Genomic DNA, 6871 nt, shown 5'->3' with positions numbered 1-6871 from the left:
TGGGAAATATAGAGAACATATGGTGTATGGGGACCTAGTTTCCTTCCCCTTCCCTCATCTCCTCCGTTTCCCCTCATCTCACACACCTGGGACCATTACTCCTCATGGAATCAACACCCAACTAAAACTCTACTTTCTTTAATTAGTTTTTCGCTCTTCCTCCCCCATCCATATGCTCTCATCTCCCTCTCACATTTCCTCTCTTTGTTTCTACTTCAATCTGCGCCTCCCCTGTTGTCATGATGTCTTACTAACTTGGATTTGTTTTTTTTCCTCTCTGACTTCACAATTTGCCAATACATTTTTCATTTAGAATGACTTTATTAGACAAATAGACTTGGTTTTAAAGTATATATGTGGAGCTCGCACACTTCCTATGCCTGTGGCCTCTGTGTGTGCTGTGCAGGTATGTTTGTCTGGGTGTGGTACGGAGGATGTGTGAGGAAAACAAAGATTGAGGAAGTGTGACTATTCCTACATTCTAAGGCTTAACTAATCAATGAAGAAAAGATGGGGGAGAATATATACTGCTGGCACAGTGGATCCGTGCGTATGCATGAGATGGAGAGAGACATGACGGAAAACTATTCTAGCTGCAAGTAAAACCAAATTACATGACAAAAATACGAAAACATACCCTTGTGTGATTTAATGTAAAGACTATTCTGGACAATTGTCAAAACAAACATCATAAAATCACTTGAAGCCATTTTCAAAGCCTCCTGCACTGTAAGAGTACATCTACAACTTGTGATGGTTTAACACATTTAATTTTCAGCATTTAAAATGTTGTCTTAGTGGAACAACACATGCCTGCAATAACAAAATGAATACAAAAAAAGGTTACAACATACGTATGTTGTAACCTTTTTTTGTAATTGCATTTATTTATAACTAGTCTGGTAGCAGTGTAATGTAAATGCAATCACGTTTATAGTCAGACATCATGGGGGACTTTTGCATAACCCAACATGACGTGGACACCAAAGACTGCCAGCACATCTACGGAGTAAAGTGCACGTCTGAAAGTGGCTACTGATTTGGCTGTCTGCTTGGCTTTGATGTCTCTAACCCTGAACTCTAATGGGACAAGTCATTATACGAGAGTGTGTGTGTGTGTGTGTGTGTGTGTGTGTGTGTGTGTGTGTGTGTGTGTGTGTGTGTGTGTGTGTGTGTGTGTGTGTGTGTGTGTGTGAGAGAGAGAGGGACATAAACAAGGCATGAAGGAATTTATTGCTTACTTAAATCATAGTGACCTAAAACCAGTAATCCCACATCAAAGTTGTCCACTTGCTATGTACTACATGTGGTAACTTTCTCTTTAAATTAGGAACAAACATATACCTTTATGAATAGCATGTGTGTGTTACCCATAGAAAAAAGGAGTGTCAAAGAAAATGCATAGTTGAGATGTATAAAAGGTACACATGAAAAATAAAAACTTCACATAATTGTCAGGAGTGATTACAAGACACCGCAGGAGGAAAGTAAATGTGAAATATATTTCATTTTCATGTAATCCATGTGACCGAAAAGCTGTGGAGGAATGTACAAACTAGATGAAGCCTAACTAAAGCAGTGCATTTCTTTGTTAGGATGCAAGTAATTTAATTATGGGATAAGAATAGGTGGCGTAAATACACTTAGAGACAAGAGTAACCTTAAACCTGTGATTTATGCTTCCCAATAAGGCCCCAGCTTACTTGGGTTTCATGACAGCCATTATTATGAGTTATAGTGTTCTTAATGAGAGTTTGGGGAGAGAGTGAAATAATGTAGACAAAAATGTAAAGACAAAAAAAGGCCAAAAACTAAACATGACCTGCCAGCGACCGGGCGATCCATCAAACAAACTACAGGTAGAGACTCAGTAAAGTTCAATAAAAAGTCCAGTACAGCTATTGAGTCTATCTGGGGAGGAGCAACCCTTCAGGTTACATTTGGAAATTCGCACAGAGTAAATTAGGCCATGTAATGCAAAACCATGATCATGTGACTGTAGCGGTAATGTTTTTGTTATACTAATTAGAGGATGGAATGCAATGAAAATCAGTGGGCGGGGGCGACCAAAATGACGCAAAAGCACTAAATCAGACTGAGAAAGAAAATCCCACAACTGTGTTCACTGGTTTTAATTTTGTGTCAGAGAAGATGCGCGTTAGGATTTCATTTCTTACATTAGCTTCCCTCCTTTTTTATAGATCTCACCTCCCCCTGCCTGGTTGCTAGGCCACCTGATTTGGGCACGTGCAGTCTGGCCTGACATTTGACCCCCACAACGCTCTAACCTTCATGACCTCAGCACTGGTCTGGCACTTCATCTTACTGACCACTCCTACCACACTGCCCTGTTTATGTCTGTATGTGAGTGTTATGAGAGTGTGTGTTACATATTTTCTTCTACAAAGAAAACATTGATACAAAAAAGTTTGATTACCTCATTAAAAATAATTTAAATGTACAGCTCCTCCCTCTCGTTTAAAAGCAAAATGTCAAATGTATGCATGGGCAAATGCTTTTCAGTGAAAATATGTGTTGCAACAAAATCTCTATTCACAGGACACTCAAGTAACACTCATGTAAGCAGCATATATGACCACGATTGGCTTGCAAACTATTTGTGATGAAAATCCTGCTGTACCTACACCTTGCACAGTTGTGCTGAAACAGTCAAGTGGACTAACAATAAGAAAAACAGTAGAGGGACATGGACTTGGATTGGTCTTTCTGCGGTTTTTAACCTTCCAAATCTTCCCTTTCTAGACTCAGGGAAGAACATGTCATTACCAAAAAGTAGTTGTTTTGTATTGTATGAGAAAGATGCTCACATACAATACAAGTAAGAGCAAATGGTTGCAAAGAGTCTTGAGTTACAGCAGTATTGCTGCAAGAATTAACTCTGCACTTGAATATAGTTTAGAAAAAGCAAAGAGGCTATCTAACACAAAACAAGCTCCACACATAGCGACACACTCACACATAAATGCAGAGGCAGAGAACAGGTACAATTCTCAGCCTGAGTATCACAGGGAACCAACATTATTCCACCGTGCAAATATAGCACTGCACACAGAGTGGCAGATGGATTGTGAGTAAAGTGCGTGTGATTGACATTGTGTGTGGTGTCGTTCAGTCAGACACAGGCTCGCTGGGGAAGCGTCACGCCTTTATTTATTCATCAACCTTCTGGGAACTGGCAATAACAGACAAGGTCAATACATTATTGCACACACTAGCCTTCAGTCCACCTATAGAATGAGCAAATACAAATTAAATACTTCTCTCTCCTCTGCAAAACACACAGCCTATATATTCACACACACACACACACACACACACACACACACACACACACACACACACACACACACACACACACACACACACACACACACACACACACACACACACACACCACACACACACACACACACACACACACACACACACACACACACACACACACACACACACACACACACACACACACACACACACACACACACACACACACACACACACACACAACACTAGATTCATGAGCATGTACAGTTTGCATGTCCACAAGAACAGAAAAGTACATACAGTCACTTCACTCAGAAAACACAAACACAAAGAAAAAGATACACACACATTTAAAATGCAAAAAGTCACAGGTACACACACACCAATTTGGGGAACACAAGCATGTGCTACTTCGCATCTGGCTCTTCTTAGAGCAAGACACAAAAGAAGTAGTACGTGTAGTGAATGTGGCATTGTGTGTGTGTGTGTGTGGCATTTGGTCAGTGCTTTGATAGCTGGCGGATGAGGAGGAGGGCTCACCATGGGTCCAGACAGGAGAGAGAGAGGGGCCGCTGTCATACACATAAACACAAACCACATGCAGCTGTTCAGTGTCTGCCTGAGAGGCACGTGACACACACACACACACACACACACACACACACACACACACACACACACACACACACACACACACACACACACACACACACACACACACACACACACACACACACACACACACACACACACACACACACACACACACACACACACACACACACACACACACACACACACACACACACACACACACACACACACACACACCCCGTAGCAACAGAGGCAAACGTATATCTTGGGCGGCGAACAAGTATGTGAGACTTTTTCTCAACTATGTGCTTGAAGTGACTTGTGAGTCATTTGGCGGGTTGCGGGTCTGAGTGTGGGGTAAAAATAGCTGAGTGTGTCAAACATAGTTACAGAGTGATGATGAAACAACTGGCTGTACCAGCTGCTAACACACACACTCATTGTTTTGGATGCACACAGCATAAAGTGATTGTGTGAACGCTGTTACTCGGCGGTGCCCTCTCTTGTCTCTTTTGGTGTGTGTAGGGGCGTCTGTATGTCTAATCTTACTTGCCCCCGCTTTATCTGCAGGACACTCCTGTGCTAGTCTCACCAGATCAGAGAGAGAGTGTGTGAGGAGTGGGGGGGAGGACGCAGCATGAAGGGAGGGTGGGTGACCTGAGCGTTTGATGTTAAAGTTTGGGGCAGACCAAGGGAAAACTTCAAACACTGCATAGAATTAGAAAAGATTACCTCCCCTTTACTCACACACTTATTTCTCCAGTTGTGCACATGCACTCACAAACACAGCAGCTATCAGTCCACAACAGGTCGACATGACCTTCGATGGGAAACATAACAAAAGATAGATAAAGAAACAATCTGCCCTGTGTAAAAAACGGTCTCAAGCCAGCGCTGTCTCTTTCAGAGAAATACTGACCTGATGACAGACAGTAACACAAAGTAAGTCATTGAGGAGCTGCAGCAGAGACAATGTCAGAATATACAACCCAGTCTCACGGCATTTCGTGTTATAGTCACGAAATTAATTTAATCTATTGATTCGTGTTCACCAACACGATTTTCGCATTTTTTTCGTGTCACACAGAACGATTTTAAAAGCAATGTATTTCTATTGGTAGTATGTTTCGTGCCTGCAACACGTCTTTTTGTCCGGTTGGGTCTTGGAAGACCAGAAGCTGTGTGGTTCATAAAAAACATGTTCTTACTCAATATCTTACCCTAAGCCTAACCCTATCTCTTTTATTTTAAATTGTATAATGTGGGAGTTTTTTTGCCGTCCATGAGGAAAAGAAATGGCTCAGAGCCTCAGAATACTGACATCTGTATTTTTTGTCATCTTTTTTTCCTTCTAATTTGTTATTATTTGGTGCAGGCACGAAACATACTACCAATAGAAATACATTGCCTCTAAAATTGTTCTGTGTCAGAATATTGAAATCTGTATTTTTTTAAATCTGTTTTTCCTTCTAATTTGTTATTATTTACATTGCTTTTAAAATCGTTCTGTGTGACACGAAAAATATGGCGAAGTCGTGTTGGTGAACACGAATCAATAGATTAATTTCGTGACTATAACACAAAATGCCGTGAGACTGTGTTGGAATATAATGTAACAGGATGCGCTACATTAGCCTCAACAGAATCCAACTGAAGCCTTTAATGCAAGAGCATATAATTCAATAGATTGTAACTAACATCATTTTACAGAGATACACCATGACGATGTGGGTCTATGTGGTAATGTGATAAGTACAGATCTGCAGGCATATGACATGCATGAGTTTGGCATGGTTGGTGTATAGAAAGCTATTCAGTGAGCATATTATGGAATATTACAAAATAAGCTTAGTTTAAAGGTCCCAACACTAGTATTGAGACCAGTTACTGGTCTAACATCATGTCTCCATTGGGGTAACAATGCGATTAGTTGTTAAACCACTAAATCATGCACATGTACAAGAGAGCTTCTGTTTTTTGCACATGGTTGCGATTCCATTCATAATTAGCATTGTAGGCTAACATTGTTATGCTCGTATCTGTGCTTTGTTACCTGTGGGAGAGACTTACCTGTTTGACATACTTGGCTAAATAGGGACAAGTTTCCCTACACCTCAGAAGGCTTCCTACATCGGTTTTCACTTAAATGTTTTACCCTCACCTATCCAAGAACACTTTCCAACTGGCAGCTGTACTGGAGGAATTTGTGGGTCGAATGACTTCCATAAGAACATGGAGAGTGGCGTTTCAGCAGAGCCTTCATAAAAAGGGTTACACTAAAGGTTGGACTATTCTTGAAATGATCTAGTTAATATGATGTTTTTTCTGATCTAGTCTGAGGGCAACAGCGTTTATAGATCATAGATGGATTATAGTTCAGAACGACCACACTTAAAGGCAGGATGAAAGCTATTATTGACAGCAGTAAGATGTGATAATTGTCAAAAACACATATTTGGACAGTTTCAAAGACTTTCATGGTGTTGCACATGGTCATGAAATGCCTGAGTAGAGCAGAGAAAGCCATACATACATTGAAGAGAATATTCAAAATATCTCATTATTCAGATTATTGAAGATAATGAGGAATTAGAATAGTGTGTTGAAACTGTGCATATGTGTACGCTCATGTTGTATCTAAAAGGTTTGAAACCCGGCTTTGTTTGCGGGTATCCTCCTTAATGTGAGGCGTGAAGTTTGTGGTTCAGAGTCTATACGATACAGGGCAGAGTGGCAGACAGAGTGGTCATTCGAAAGTGATGAGAGATGAAGAAAACAGCCAAAGAAAGAATAATGAACATAAAGTTAAAAAGAAAAACAAGTTCAGTGAGTAAGAGGCAGAGGAAGTCACCATACAAATACAAGAGCAACAGATGAAGTTGAATATGAGTGAGAGAGAGTGACAAAGAGAAAGAAACACTTATCTCCTCATAAAGTTTGCGAGTCAACAAGAGTTGTTAGCAGCAGCACCGTGGGTGGTTGTGGAGGATGG

This window comes from Trematomus bernacchii, unplaced genomic scaffold (assembly GCF_902827165.1).
Source record: "Trematomus bernacchii unplaced genomic scaffold, fTreBer1.1, whole genome shotgun sequence".
In the NCBI taxonomy this organism is placed as follows: Eukaryota; Metazoa; Chordata; class Actinopteri; order Perciformes; family Nototheniidae; genus Trematomus; species Trematomus bernacchii.
This window is presented reverse-complemented; position numbering follows the sequence as displayed.